Here is a 17,324-nt window from a genome sequence, read left to right as displayed (position 1 = left end):
TCAGACTATCTTTCCCGCTGTTCAGCTATCCTATTGAAGAGACTTTACATATTGAAAAGGTAAGTATTGACAAGGTATGAGTATTTCAAGGAGCTCTGCTTAAACCACTGACAGCAGTACTGCCACATGTGACTAACTGTCTGGATTGTGAGCTTTCAAGGTAGGGCTCATCGCCTATGCATCTTTATAATCACAGATAGCAGCGTCTAGTGTCTTGTAATTGCAGGCATCTAACAAATGTATTATTTGCTAGATTGAAAAGATGCGGGGTAGAATGGAGGAGTTAATGATTCCCCAAGGAAGTCATTTTACTGAAGAAAATGGAATGTAGCCTGATACCTACCACAGATACTGGTGTTCAGGAAGAAGAGATGGTTGTTCAAGGTCATGCAAATTTAGTAGTAATGCTAAATGTGCTTTCTCACTCTCACTCTAGATTTCTTTGGTTTTCCCTGTGCTAAAGATTGTTCCCAGGTGAAAATAGAAAAAAAGGTGTGTTTTTTTGTTTTTGTTTTTTCATGATTACAATTAAGGACCATATAAAGCAAAATAGTAAAAATGTTTATTATCAATCACATATTTATTTAGTTTTCCTAAAAGTTAAACTAGAGCCCAATATATGCATATTTTAGTAGTATTTTTCAGTGAAATACAAATGTGATTTTTTAAAAAGACAGGTTTTTATATCTTTAATAGCTTTAAAAAATTGCCTTTACAAAATAGACTTTTTTTTTTTTTACAGCAGAGCTAAAAAGTTAGTCCAGAATTCCCAAATTTTACACTTTGCTCAAGGTTCATTAAAAAGCATACACTAAGAAAATAAAGTGAATTCAATTTTCTGTTCTAAATTCTTCAGGTATAATCAAAATAAATTTTAAGTATAATAAAGCCAAAAGGTTTTGATAGCATTTTTCTAAAATGTTATTAAATGAATGTTATTTATTAGATAAATACCAGTGTTTATTGAGCAGTCTCCTGTGTCTTATATCATTCACACACTTGATCTATTTTAATCCTCATAAGAAACTCAGTTAGAAAGGGTTATTTTCTTTATTATTATTTAATGACATCCGAAGACAGGAAGTAGCTTGTAGTACAACTGAACCCTGTTGTGTGGAAAATGGCAAGAGTGCTCCCCTGCAGAGCCCAGAGCCACAGGACAGGAAGCAGAAGGACCACCAGTGTGATACTGGAGTGATGGTAAGGCAGGCTACTTGTGGCTCCAGCTCTTGGTTTCTGGATCTATGTTCTCTGCTTAGGAACACAGACCATCTAGAGGTATCTATTCCATGTTTATACTGCATCCTGCAAATGCTATTCACAAAATATTGCTCTGATCTGATGCTACAGTAGCTTTAGCAGGCCATTCTAATATTGTATCAGGCTGGTACCTCCTAGATGTTACATTATATCATAAGACCCATGATCTTAATAGATGGGCCACTTTCATACCTCCTACATACCTGGAAATACATATTTTCTCCATTCATCCCAAGAGAAAAACCTCACTGTACTGGGATGGTTAAACCTGTATAGAACAGTCATGAGACCTCTCCAAACCAGACATGCCAAAGCTGATGGGCTCCTGAAGGAAGGAAAGGGAAGGCTTTCTGAGGCCATGAGCTGAGATGAAATGGTGTTGGGTACCACAGTTTACTGGAAGATAATTGCTTTGACAATGTCACTTGAAAGATGAACAATAGTGTGAATTCACAATGTTCTAAATGTAAATTGCTGACATCTTAAAAATGCCTGTTTGCCTTAAAATGATGATGGAGTTCCCATTTCCTGCAGGAAAATCTAACTCTCTGAACTCATGAATCAGTTGCTGTCCCAAGTTTTAGTCCAGCCCTTCTCTGATTCATTTTTCCCTGGAAAAGAGAGATTGTTTTGTTGTTCTTAGAACAACAAACTCTCACACTGACCAGACTGCAAAACAGCAAAATTACTCAAAATACGGTCCTATAAATAACTTTAAAAGAGCAAAACTATTTGTGGTGGAGTCCATTTTGGGCATTAATGCAAATTGGTCAGCTCCTTTAAAGCCCAATTGATGGCTTCAGTACAATAAGAAAAAAAATCAGGGCATGACTTTTTAAAAAATCTAAATGGTTTAGATAGACCAAAAAAAGTTGCACAAAGAATAAAAATTAGAAAACATAGTCCACTTAGAATTTTGCAGTCAAACCTAAATTCTCAGCAAATGCATTTACTAAATTTACTTATTCTTATCATTATCTGTTATTTTCTATGCTGATTTGGTATTCAAGGGATAAAATTTGTCTCCTTTGGAAGCTATATCTGTGGTTTTATTAGAGAAGTTAGGGATGAATTCGGAACATTTTTTTATTCCAACTATGAACTACCAAGAGAACAGGCAGATATCAACCAAACTTGAGCTGACTAATGGTATAAGATCCTCTTAACAGTGCTTATGCACAGAATAGAGACTATTCTACACATTCCACAAGAAGCACACACATAGGATTTGTAAACCTTCTCCTTCGGTATATTTAAAATGCCACCTGCATAATTTTCTAAACTTTTAAACTTGATAAAAAATAATTTATTGTATATTCCAGAGTTTATATTAATGGTATCAAGGTAGTCACCATTTTTATTTTCATAAGTCAATATAAACGTTTCTGTTTTTATGATTGTTAATTTTAGTGTTTATAATTAAAATGATTCTCAATTATATCTAAATAAAATAATTATAAATATATGAATTAAAACTTTAAATTACGTGTGTGGTAGTGTATGTACATATACAGCTTAAATACTCTCTCTTCCTTCTCAAAAATTATCAGATCAAGAAAAAAAATCCTATTTTGATTATATTTAAATACATTTTTAAAAGAAAATTATGTGGCAATGATGTTATGCACAAACACAAAAATTATTATTAAAGTGATACAGCTACATATGTATAAAACTTTAAAATTTCCAAATGTTTTACATTGTATCAAACCTGCAGAGATGATACGTGTCATTATAATGCTGATGATGGTGACAGTGATCTCGCAATTGAGAAAACTTTCTCAGAGAGGTTAAGTGACTTGGGAAAGCTCACAACTAATGTTTTATAAAGTGAAATCAAGAGCTAGTTAATCTAATTTCAAAATCACAATATATTCTCTTGGCAAATAAAAGACTAAATATATAAATCGTCTGTCTTTACTGCCCATGCCATTTAGCCATGTTTTTGGTGGCTTTTGTTTGTTTTCAGGGGCACAGATTTATGGCAAATTTATTGCAGCTCATTAATTCTGGATTTAGAAGAGACTGTTAAATCTCCAAGGACTGGAAATCTTGTCATATAAGTTTATGAGAAGCCCAGGGTAGACATGACAAGTATGGATATTTGATAGACTGGCAGAGCAAAGAGCCATTATACTCTTCTCCAAGGAAGCAAAACTTAAGAATTGGGTAGAAATTACCAAAAAGACTGTCTCAAAAGGAGAAACTATCTCATAATTAGAAGAATCTGACAGTGGAATTGTCTTACCCAAAAGGTATTCTATAAGAGATTGTTCAAGCTCAAACTGCATGAGTCTCTGGCAAACACTTTAAAAATGGGGTGGGGGTCCCTGCAGTAAGTGGAAAATTGGATTTGGGGACTATTATGAAGTTGTCCAAGCATATTGTTAGAATCAGAGGATCACAGAATGTTAGAGATGAAAGAAACTTTGGGTAATACACTTGTGTTCCTCTCATTTACAGATGAGAAACTAAAACCATAGAAGTTCATTTATCTGCTTAATATCAATCAGTAGGCAGAATTTAATTAGAAAAATCATTAATAAACCATTGCATTGAAAGATACAGATTTCTCAAGTCAATTCAACCAACAATCTAGTAATTGTCAAGTGACTTTGTTAGTCTTCTGGAATACAAGTCTTTTTTATTACAGTGCTGTTGACTGGTGCTATGTGGTTTTTGCTGAGAAACTGATGTGACTAAGAAGTAATTGTCTCAATTTATACCACCCCTTGGCAAAGATTTATTTTATATTTGCTATGGTTCATTTAGTCGAATCTGTAACATTCACCAAACCTAACAGTAAAGAGGAGAGCTGCCAGTATGACTTAGAATCTAATAAACACAAGAAACATAACTGCAACCATGCAGAGTCCAACTCATCAGTTCTTGAAGATTCCTAGGTAGAAAAGACCCGTGGGATGAAGCTATGCCGAGGACAGAAATCTATTCATTTATCCATGCTATCATTAATTAATTCACTCATCAAATATTTATTGAGCCCCTACTAAGTGCCACACCAGGCATTTTTCTCCTCATATTTTTGCAAATTTATACTAACTTAGTGCAGTAAAGGTCATTTCTTGATCTCTAATCAGAATTTATTTCAAAGGCAAGGTAAGAAGTAACTCACATACTCTATTCTAACATTCACCTACTGAATTTCAGAGGAAAACCCCAAAAGAACAGTAAAACTTTGATAGACCCAATCCACACTCTAAATATTTGCACCCCAGTCAGGTAAGCAGCCACTATCAAAGTTTCAGCATATTCTGGGCTTGGGGAAGTCAATAAATCTATTTGCGGGTTTCCATAAATATATTTGAATAAATATACACAGAAGTAAAATACATATGATTTCAAATAAGGATAAATAATGAGTCAAAATCTACTAAGAATACAGGCTTAGTACAGGAAAATATCCTGTAGAGGACAATTTCATGTACAATATTCTATTTAATTATTAATAAGGAAGAGAATTGGTTGAACTACCTTACAGATAAGAACACTGATCCTCAGAAAGATTACATGATTGGTATATGCTGGAATCTCACCATTTCTTCTTATTATAAGTTCATTCTTTCCCATACAAAATAAAGCAGTTGCTGTTATAGTAAAAATAATAATGATGACGATGATGATGATACTGAAAAGAACCTTTATTTGAGTAAGTGTAATTCTTTATACCTTACATAATCTTATTGAAGCCTCACAGACTCAAATATCAGAGAAGTTCTATACTTACACTTATTTGAAAACCAAAGCTTAAGCAGGAGCTGATTATTTAAGTTCACACAGTTAGGAAACAGTCAAGTCTGACTTCAAACCCAGGTCATCTGGACTTCTAAACCAGTGCTCATCAAATGTTAATCAGAACTTCTCAGGGATTCTGGCATTTCTGCTTCTGGTTTTGGCAAAGAGTAAAGCTTCCCTAGACCTGTACAAGAATGAAAGTTGTTCCTCAGCTATAAAACCCTACATTTTTACTTAGCATTGAGTTTCTGAAATAATACTATATATTCTGAACTCCCTTGGAAGTAGGAATTACCTTGTAAATACCCTTTTCCCAGAAAGATGTAAGTACAATGTGCATGGCCTCTTCTGGACAACCTCAAAGGAGAGTTTGCGTGTGCCTCTTGTCTCTTTCTCCTCTGTATCTCCTTCCATGTTGGTACCTGGAATGCAGATCTGATAGCTGACTTTCTTCTAACAATCTTTTTAAAAAATATTTTTTCTTTATTGATTTTAGAGAGAGAGGAACATCGATGAGAGAGAACATCGATTGGCCACCTCCTGCATGCCCCCCACTGGGGATTGGGCCCACAATCTGGGCATGTGCCATGACCAGGAATCAAACTGGCGACCTCTTGATGCATGGGTTGACCCTCAAGCACTGAGCCACACTGGCCGGGCCTAACCATCTTAAACTATACAAACAAGAGCCACACTTTAAGGAGAGTGGAGCAGAGAAACGAAAATGGCATGAGACCTGGAAAAATGTGTAGTACTGCCAAAGCACCCTGGGCTGCCTACTCTGCCTTCTTTTAGAGGAAAGAACAAAAATTTACTATTACTTATTTTTTATTATTCTGGTCACTTAAAACTGAACTTAATTTAAATCATACAACACTATTAAAAACTGGCAAATACATGTACAGCTCTTGGTTTGCATATATTTTAGAACAGTTATTAACAAACCATTGGGTAAGCAGCACTGTGGCTAAGGAGATAGGAAATAGAGAAAAAAACATTAGCACATTACAGAAAGGAACAATTATTAAAAGGTTAAAATGATGAATATTAATTAAAATATAGCAGCACTTAAGAAAAGGCAGTGCTAATAATGAACTAAACAGTAAAACCAGTAAAACCAGTAGAAATTATAAAGAGCAGCTATTTTAAACATTATTTTAAACAAATGTATGAGCATTGACAAATAGTAACTAAAACATGGTTCATAAATTGTAAAAGGGCTCTCAGGAAAACCATCAACTTTGGATAAGTCTGCCAACTAGAGAGCTACAGAGTATGAATTAATTTCTACAGGTAGCACATGAAGAAAAGTATTCAGAAGAATCTAGTTATTAATTGAGATCAGTTCACACAGACTTTCTCTTAGTGAATTTTAGGAGCAATACGTGACCAGAACATTCCATAATCTCATTTATTTGCCTATGAGAATTATAAACATTATTGTAGCTTCTGTGGAAAAAACATGAAGCAACATGATGTCATCATTTAAAGCTTAGTACTATCATGTTGTTGACTAGCTGATATTGAGATGTATGCACTATTATATATATGTGTATACTGTGTATATATATATATTACATAATATATAGCAAACAGATAAATATCTATATATCTATACACACACACAAAATTAAAGAAGTGAGTAGCTTGAGAAATTACTTCTCTTCCATATCTCACAACTGTATTAACATAGTACATAAAGGATATGTATGCTTTCATGCCCATTCATTCAACTAATGCTTATGAAGTTTTGACAGGCTGTCTTGTGCAGAAAGTGTTATTGCTACCAAATAACAAATCCAACTTTTCAGCATGAACCTAGGTTGAAATCAATGGGGCTGGTTACTCAAAAATAGGATTTAGATGAAAGTGACGGAAGTCACTTCTATCAAAAATCCAAAAAATATCTCACATGTACCTCTAGTTCTTACTCCCTTGTTTTGGCAATCATAGAGACCACATGGCTCCAAGATGGAGAGCCAACTGTTCTGCAGCAGACTATGATGTGAACAAAAAGTAAACCTTTGTTATGTTAATCCATTATGATTTCAGGTCTCCTTTATTGCAGTTCCAAGTTATGGTTTGTTGCTGAGTACTGGAATCAGTCCTGGAATAGGGTTACTTCCTTAAAACCTAAAATATCTAGCACTTACTTAATATTAGCAGCTAGAACATGATCCCCTGTGGTAAGCTGCAGGCAATTGTTTGGAAAACCCACTGCTTCATCCAAAGGAGGAGATGAACCATATACTTCCGAGGTAGTAGATCTAGAGGAAGCACATCAAACAACAGAATGTTGTAATGTGTTTTGGTGTGTTTGGCAAGGTATTGAAGAAAACACATGGGATCAGGAAATGTTGTCTTGAGCGCAAGCAGAAACCCAAGGCAATAAAGAGATTATTGAGAACAGAGATTCGGGGACTTGAAGGAAAGATAATTTCTGTACACTGCTAGGAATATAAATTAGTACAATCACCTTGGGAAATTGGCAATATTTTATATAACAGAATATACATACATTTGTGACTCAGCATTTCTACTCCTAAGTATAAACAAAATAGAACTATGGGTATATGTTCACCTAAATACATGTACATGAGTATCCATGGCAGCTGCCTTCAAGACAGCCGAAAACTAAAAACTACACAAATGTCTGTCAACATTAGAATGGATAAATACATTGTGAAATATTTACAAAATATAATATTATATAGCATGATACATAATATACAAATATTATATATAAAAAGTACAGCTGAATTTCACAAACATAATGTTGAACAAAGGAAGCCACACACTAAACTTATAGTTGAATTCCATCTGAACAACGTTCAGAATTCAGCAATACTGATCATAAGTCAGCATATGAGTCCTTCTGGGGGTGGGAATAAGATAAGACAAAGAAGAGGGCATGAAGAGGGCTCTGGGAGAAGCTAATAATGTAGCATTTTTTTATGTGGGCACCTAGTTACATAGACGCGGTCAAGTTGCATAAATATACTAAGCTATATACTTAATGTCCTATGAAGTTTTCTCCATGTTTATTAAAATTCAATTAAAGCAAAATAAAAATAAAAAAAATAATTCAGGAGTGATCAGATTTGTAAAAGCTTACTGCTTCTAGAAATTATATAAATCATATTTGAATAAAAGGTTCAATAAAACTTTTCACTTGGATAGAGTGTCATCAGGGCTAAAATAATGCAGACATAACCCTTGTATTTAAAATAGGTAGTGTAAAGGAAGCTACCATTACGTCTACAGAGGGTTTTGATGTCAACAAAGGAAGGAGGGAAAAAAAAACTTAAGAAGTATTTCTCAGAAAAAAATCTGGTTACTTACTGACAGTTGGAACTCAATGAAGACAAGTCGATCAGAAGCCTAGGAAGTTACTGAGGAAAATGTGTTCGAAAACAAAACCATAGACCTCATTAGAAAGAGCAAACCTAGAGCCCAAATCTTGGTTTCTAAATACCATTCTCCACCGAAAGGAAGCCACATTTTCTTTGAAAAATGATTCAGTTCAAGCTGAGGAAGGAAAAGAACTGGATGTGCATAAAACACTGTCTGCCAGGAACTCCCACTCCTCCAGATTTGGCAAAAATGGATAGTAGCAAAAGAAGAATTCAGAGACGAGAGCCAGGTACTACTGAGATAGAAGGAAACAGAAGTGCTTCCTCTTGCTGTTTTCAGTCTTCCTTTTCCAGAGGGGAGGATTTATCATCCTGCTCTGCTAGTATATATGAGTTGTATGTAGTGGGCGTGAGAAGAGACATATATTTATATTATGTTCTACTTTTAGTTCATAAATCACTGGATTAAGAGGAGGAACACATTTTCACAAGCTGATTAGGCTGATGGAAAGGACTGTAAATCACCCAGACAGTCTTGATATTAGATTAGACACAGTGACTATGCAGGAAAAAAAAATAAATAAATAAAAGGTTTGACCCGGCCAGTGTGGCTCAGTGGTTGAGCGTCGACCCATGCATTGAGAGGTCACCGGTTTGATTCCTGGTCAGGGCACATACCCAGGTTGGGGGCCAAAACCCCAGTGAGGGGCATGTAGGAGGTGGCCAATCAATGTTCTCATCAATATTTCTATCTCTTTCTCCCTCTCCTTTCCTCTCTCTCTAAAATGAATAAAGAAAAAAGTTTTTTAAAAAAAGGAAAAGTTTGTAACACAAACTGCTATTTCAAATACTTGAGCATTCCTTGATATTTTCCAGTCTTCTATCCAATTAGGGACATGTGACTATATTTTAGCCAATGAGATGAGGGTAAAATGCTATTAGCTACTTCCAGGTGAGCCCCATAAAACACCACAAAATCTTCTACTTCCCTACTGTGGTTCCCATGCTCTGGATGGACTGCAAGACTGAAGCAGCCCACATATTTGAGTCATTGTTTGGAGGAAAGCAATAAGGAGAAGCCCATAAGCAGCACTGGAATTCACTGCAAATGAAAAATTAACTGTGTCATGTTAAGTCAGTGAGACTGTGAACTCTGTTGTAGGAGTGAATGTCAATTACTGTACTAGTATTCACTTTGAGATGAAACACACAGACCCTGCACAAAAGAAATGTTATTTGTTGGGAAACACAAGATACATACTACAGTTGTTTAAGGATGGCTAACAATTATTTGGTACTCCTATCTTTGAGAGATAAGTCATCACTGACTAAAGTCCTGTTTTACAAAATCATGAGACATGAAACAATTGATTTTTTTGAAAGATTTTATTTTATTATTTTTTTAGCACAACTAAAAGTTCAGAGCACAATAAAGGGAAAGGTACAAAGATTTCACATATACCCTCTGCCCCACAAACATACATAGCCTCCCCCATTATCAACACCCCCCAGCAGAGTGGTATGGTTGTTTCACCAATTAACCAAAGTCCATAGTTTACTTTAGGATTTATTCATGGTATGGTCATTCCACAGATTTGAACAAATATGTGATAGCAGAAATCCATTCTTTTTATATCACAGAGATAATATTTACTGCCCTAAAACTCCTCTGTCTTCTACCTGTTCATCCCCTGCCCTCAAACCCTGGCAACCACTGATTTTTTACTGTCTCTATAATTTTTCCCGTTCCAGAATGTCATACAGTGAGAATTATAAGGTATGTAGCCTTTTCAGGTTGGTTTCCTTCACTTAGTAATATACATGTAAGGTTTCTCAATGTCTTACATGGCTTGATAGTTCAGTTTTTTCAGTGCTGAATAATATTCCATTGTTCAGTAGGTCAGTGCACAGTTTATTTATGCACTGACTTACTGAAGGGGTCCTGGTTGTTTCCAAGTTTTGTAAATTATGAATAAATCTGCTATAAACATCAATATGCAGGATTTCATGTGGACTAAGTTTTCAACTCCTTTGGGTATATACCATGGAGCACAATTGTTGGGTCACATGGTAAGAGAATGTTTAATTTTGTAAGCAACTGCCAAAGTATCTTCCAAAGTGGCTATACCCTTTTGGCTTCTCACCAGCAATGAATGAGAGTTCCGGTTACTTACTCCACATCCTCACCAGCATTTGTTATTGTCAGTGTTCTGAATTTTGGCCATTCTAATTAGTTTGTAGTGGCTTCTTTGTTGTTTCAATTTGTATTTGCCTAGTGACATGATGTGAGCATTGTTTCACATGCCCATTTGCCATCTGTGTATCTTCTTTAGTGAGGTCGTTGGCCCACTTTTTAATCTAGTTGTTTGTTTTCTTATTGCTGAGTTTTAAGATTTCTTTGTATGTTTTATATAGTTGTCTATTATCAGATGTACTTCTGCAAATATTTTCTTCCAGACTGTGGCTAGCCTTCTCATTTTCTGAAAAATGTATTTTGCAGAGCACACATTTTTAATTTGAATGATAACCAGGCTATCAATTTTTCTTCTCTCTAAAGAACTTCTTTTAACATTTCTTGCATGGCAGGTTTACTGGCACCAAATATCCTCACCTTTTGTTAGTCTGAGAAAGTTTATTTCTCATTCATTCTTGAAGTATAATTTTGCAGGGTACTGAATTTTAGGTTGGTGGGTTTTTTTTTTCCCCTCACCACTTTAAATATTTCACTCCACCCTTTTCTTTTTTTTAATTACAACTTTTTAATATGTTTTTATTTACTTCTAGAGAGAGAGGAAGGGAGAGAGAGATAGAAACATTCATGAGAGAGAAACATCAATGTGCTGCCTCCTGCACATCCTCCCACAGGGGTTCGAGCCCACAACCAGGGCAACTGGGAATCAAACCAGCATCCTCCTGGTGCTTGGGTCAACCTTCAACCACTGAGTCACACCAGCCAAGGTCTACCCTCTTTTGTTTGCATGGTTTCTGACAAGAACTCAAATGTAATTCTTATCTTTGTTACTTTATAGATAAGAATTCTCGTGTGGTGGTGGTGGGAGGTATTGGGGGTAAAGGGATTAAGCAAAAATGAAAAAAAAAAAGAAGGGAGAACTCATGGGCATGTACAACAGTGTAGTGATTGTGGGGGGTGGGAGTGAGGGGAGTCAGTGGAGGTAGAAGAGGGCATAGAGGGGATAAATGGTAATGAATAGAATAAAATAATTCTGGCTTCTTTCGTTATTTTTAATTTTTTATTCTTTTGTTTTGTAAAAATAATATGCCTCTGTTTAGCTTTTTTTACTTATTGTTAGGACATAGTGACAACCTCCAAAATCCTTGCATGGGTAACCAGATTTCTTGACTGATTTCTTAACCAGATTTCTCAACCTAAATCTGGGCTAGCCTTCTTGACTTGCCTCAACAATAGAATGTAGAATGAATGATTTTTGATGCCTATCTATAGAAAGCTTCTATTTCTACTTGAACCTTTGGAATCTTCACTATTGGAGCCCTGAACAACTATATAAGAACTCCAACTTTCCTGAGGCCACCATGAATGAGAAAGGTCAAGCTAGCTTCCTCGTGGAGAGACCACTAAAGAACGAGAACGATGCTTGGCTAATCCCTGGATTTTCTAGCTCTTTGGCATTTGATCCATCTCAGCTGAGTCATCAGACATAATAGAAAAAAAGACAAACTGTCACTGGAATGGCCTGACCAAACCCCTGTTTTATGGAATCATGAGACAGAACATGACTGACGTTTTAAGACATAGTTTTGGCATAGTGTTTTAGATAGCAATATTTAAGAAGAAAAGATACATTCAAATATAAATTAAAACATAAATTTAGTATATAAATATTTATATGTATGTTACATATGCACATATAAGATACAAAGCAAGATGATTTATAGATTAAAAGTATGAAAGGGTTATAAAATTATAAATGCAGTAATAGAGAAATACAAAGAAATAAGGCATTGCTGTTAGGGAGGGAACTATTCCTAGACTCTAAGAACCATGGGAACAAGGGCTGAATTCATTGATTCATCACTGTAACTATTGTACAGTCACATGATAGATGACTATGCATGTTGGCTAAATTAATAGAAAATAAATTAATTCTGTTGCATTTTGGAAGCATCTTGAAGAAAAGGTTAGATTTGCTCACATAAAGGGCAATGGAAGCAGACAACAGCTGAAAATTCTAGTGAAACAGCATACTCATCACTACTTTATTTAGTAGGCACTGCAAAGGCATACAGTTCTTTTTTGATAAAATGTTGCATTATCAGAACTTTTGTTAAAAAATGAATATAGCACAGGCATCTGAGACAGTCTGGTAAATCATTTACGGACATCTGAAGTCAAGAAATAAGTTTTAAGCGGCAACATGAGAGAGTTCAGTTATAAACAGAAAGGGTGCTTAGCTACCAGTATCAATCACTGAGGGTATATCCATAACCCTCTTCATTCACTAATGTATCAGTAGAAGAGATTCGATAACATCTTAGGTCCTTCGCAAATATACAACTCTAGAGTGCTGTGATCATTTCTAAAGACATACTTAACATGGCTACATTTTGACACTTATTATGTAAATAATTAAAATATCACTGAAGTGAATAGGCACTGGCAATACAGCGTATGAGTATCACTTTCTCTTTCTTGGGAAATGTGGGTATTTCTGTAGCAATGACAATAAATTGAGAGTTGTATTTATGAGAATGAGGATGCTGCAGATTTTTGCGGGAGGAAGAGGACTGTCTACACTGCCACCTCTGCTAGTCTGTGTGCTATATTAAGCCACATGTAATGAGGAGTGGAATAACAATTAAAGCAGTGGAGTGTCATCTTCTCTTTCTGCCCATTGCTCTGTGGGCAGACTAGCAAGAAAATTCTGCTCCAAGGCTTCAGAAAGCTTATTTTTTTTCCTTCTAAGATCATTATCTGCAGCATCTAGAATGATCTTTTAAATCACTGCACATATTTTAATAAATGAACTAAATTATCAAGTAGTTATAATGTATAAAATTAGATGGTATACAACCAGAACTAGCCACGGTTCCCTCATTTTAAAAATGGCATCAGAGGTAGGCAGCCTAACTTGTATCAACAGAGATCCTATCACTGTGGGTGGATGACAGAGAAAAAGGTGGGCAGTATTAGATTAAATATGGAAATCTTATTTCATTTTAAATATGCCAATATGGTCTGTGTGTTTTAAGAAACTAGATTCTGTGAAGCATACACAAAATCTCTAATGACAATTTCAGGATATCCTTTAAAATAAAAATTGTACCTGTAGAAGGAAAACACATTCCAGTCATTGTTTATATCAAAATGAATATAACAATGATCAGCCTAAGTCATTTTCATACAGTAGACTCTTCCAGATTCATATATGGCACTAATCACCTTCAATTTTAAAACTGCAAGACACAAACAGACACATAGAGATGAAATGAGAAACAGCCGTATTTTGAGGGAAAAACTAATACATGCCGCAAAAATATATAAATAATGGACCATTAGTGTGGATTAGTTAGAAAGATTCCCATTTTGTTTCTTTTTTCTAAATCAATTATGTGGTTACTGTTTTCTTTTTACAGTCTTGCTTTGAAAGCTGGATTTTAGAGAGCCACACTTGACAGTCCGCAGCACGCAAATGATTTGGACTGCATAGACTTCTGTGAGCATCATCTGTGTTGATAACAGAGCTGTTTCCTATCTAGATACACCATATCCACATGGCCCTATCACCAATACCTGCATATATGCATAATACATGAAAAAAATAAGAAACGGAATTTTCTTCTTTCACTTTTTCTTTAAACAACTCCAGGAACTTGACTTGTTATTTTATTTATCTCTTTTTTCCAGTCCTCTTTTGCCTCTCTGTTTTGACATGCTTTTCCTTTTTAGTAGGAAAAAAAGAAAAGAATATTGTACCAGTGTTCTTCCAAGGCGCTTGGTATAGCTATTGTTTGGGAAAATCTTTGTTTTTTGTTTTTTTCATGCAATGACAGCAGCGCTTATTAATATTTTTCTCCGCTTGGTCTCAGTGGTTCTCTTTCTTTTCCCCACTTACCAGTGGAAACCTGTAGGTGGTCAAAATTGTCTTTCTTCCAGGTGTCTGTGCTCCACCGGGAATTAGCGGAAGTGCTGGGTGTTAATGCTGATCTGCCCTGTGCAAAGGGGCAAAGACACATCAGTTGAGCTGAGTCGGCTCTGAAGAGCCAGTGTCTCTTGAAGCAGCCTTCAAATTCAAGATCAGTGAACAGCAGAGAAAGCCTTCCTTACAAAAGAAGTCTCATGTTTGGCCTAATTAGTCTGAGTTTTGAGAAGGAGCTGCTGTCAAACCACTCGGTGAAAGTCGTTAAGTTTCATGAGTTTTAATTGTGTCTGGCTTTCTCAAGTTCCCCAAGCCTGTACCATTGTCTAGGCAGTGGGCTTTTTTGAATAATGCACATTTAATAAAAGCTGGGCACAGAGGCAATTCCTACCCCACTTGTGAGGGTTTTTCCACTCCTGTAATTCTGATTGAAAAGTCACTGTCCCCAAGGTCAAGTTAATGATGGACTTTACATTTTTCACTAAGTTTTGAGACAGTGACCTGTGTTTTATTGATGCCTATAACAAGAAAATATGGCATGGATGGTGTCTGTGGGGAGTGGTCGTAGAATAGAGAGAGGAATATAGAATTTGAGTGAGCAGAAATTGGTTTAAACCCTGTTCTTGCACTTACTAACTGCAAACACTTGTTAAACTATCAGTAATTTGTCAAATTTGGTTTTCTTATCTATAATATGAGAAAACAAACAATTCTTACATCCTGAGGTTTTATTGTACAGATTAAATACCACAATGTATGCAATGTATGTATGATAATACTGGCACATAGTATCACTCACTATGTATTAGTTCTCATAATTGGGACTGTCATGTATGGAATCCCTTAGAATATTAGAACATTAAAAATATCATTGTCACCCTGGCCAGTTTGGCTCAGTGGTTGAGCGTCAGCCTGTGGACCAGAGAATCCTGGGTTCGGTTCCCGATAGGGGCACGTACCTCAAAAACAACCAACCCCCCCAAAAAAAATATTGTCTTATCATAGGTTGATATTTAATTATTGGTAAAACTGAGAACATGTAAAAATAAATGACGAGAACAAGATCACAGTTAGTTGGTGGAAAAGTTAGACCAAAATCTCAGGGCTTCTGTTTTCTTCTCTGGGGATCTGCGTGGAGAATTTCAACAAAACAATGAGATCTCATGCACGGTGTTAAGCCTAAGTCAATCAATCAGTAAATATTCATTATTATATTGATTTATTGATCCATTCACCCTAGCAACATGACTATGTTACTAATCACTTTGTTATAATATGCAAGTACATCAATTTTTAGGAAGGTTAAAGATGGCCCAAAGTCACAGAGCAAAGTCATTAAGTAGCCAATTTATCAAGTTTCATTATGAGTCTTGCACTACAATTTGTCTCGACACAAAAATCAGCATGGTAAAAAATGGACATTGACTTTTAAGTGTTTATTTGAAGATAAACAGTTAAACTAAACCAAACAAGTGAATCCACAATTATTAAGCTACTGATTTCTAAATAATCCATTGGATAAATGACCCCATTAATTTTCTTCTCTTAACACATTGTGTGTACAAATGCAGTGTATATGAGAGTGTGTATGTATGCAAAAGCAAACATGCCCTCTATCTCCTTGATAGGGTTGCATTAATATGAACTATTTTATAATGTCTCCTAAGAATAAGAGAAATTATTTTACCTGACATATCTGGGGAATGGCATTGCGGATTGCTGATCAATTATATGTAAAAATAGTGCATTTTCACTATGACTTTGCTCTTGCAGTCTTTCTTCTGAGTTCATGAAATAAATATTTAGGAAAAACTGCCAAATTCTAGTTTACTCTAAATTACTGTTTTCTAACTGCCAAATAAATACTTTAATAGATAGCTAAACAGACAAACTTGACTTTCTATTTTGTGGCTGGATATGTATTGAAAATAAGCAAATATCTTGTGCTTTAAAAACTTGATTCCCGCCCTGGCTGGTTTTGCTCAGTGGTTAGGGTGTCGGCCCTCGGACCAATGAGTCACAGGTTCGATTCTGGTCAAAGGCACGAGTCTCGGTTGCGGTTTGTCCCCAGCCCTGGTTGGGTTGTGCGGGAGGCAACCAGTTGATATGTCTCTCTCATATCAATGTTTCTCTCTCTCTTCCTTCCTCCCACTCCACCTGATGATAAATAGAAAAATATCCTTGAGTGAGGATTAAAAAAAACTAGATTCCCATTATCAATACAAAAATGTGCTATGTCCATCTGTGTACCTCCATGGCTTATATGCTTTTTGTTAGGCCACAGAGCTGGGGTGAAAAGTAGACCACGCGGCATGGATAAATGACAAAACGGCCCTGGGACTTCAAGCTCCTACCTGCACACAATTATAAACAGAACGGTTATCAGGTAACTGAAATACAGATAAGGCTCCCGAGCAAGCTACTTCCATTCCCATTACTCAAAACTAAGCTACTGAGCACCACTTTTTGCACCTCTAAACAATTTTCTGAATGTTCCTGAGCAGTGCACAATTAAAACATGTCACAGAGATTTTAAAAAGAGCAAAAAGCCCCAATTTACCCTCATAACTGTCCAAATTAGGGATAGGGGATCTTCTATCTCATCAACATCAAACTTTCCCAACCTTCCACCTCCCACCCAAACAGCTCTCTCCACCCCTACTCCCCTGAAAAAATAATCAGATTTTGGAAATATGTTCAAGAACATTGTTGGAGAAAACGAGGACACACATACACAGCGAATGTAAGGTTGCATTTCCATAGAACCATGCTTATTTCAGTTTTATCATTTCTGTAGGGGTAATATACGCTTCTAATAAATATTTTTAAGTAATGTTCCTTT

Source organism: Molossus molossus, unplaced genomic scaffold (assembly GCF_014108415.1).
Source record: "Molossus molossus isolate mMolMol1 unplaced genomic scaffold, mMolMol1.p scaffold_m16_p_1, whole genome shotgun sequence".
In the NCBI taxonomy this organism is placed as follows: Eukaryota; Metazoa; Chordata; class Mammalia; order Chiroptera; family Molossidae; genus Molossus; species Molossus molossus.
Note: the sequence above shows the minus strand (reverse complement) of the source record.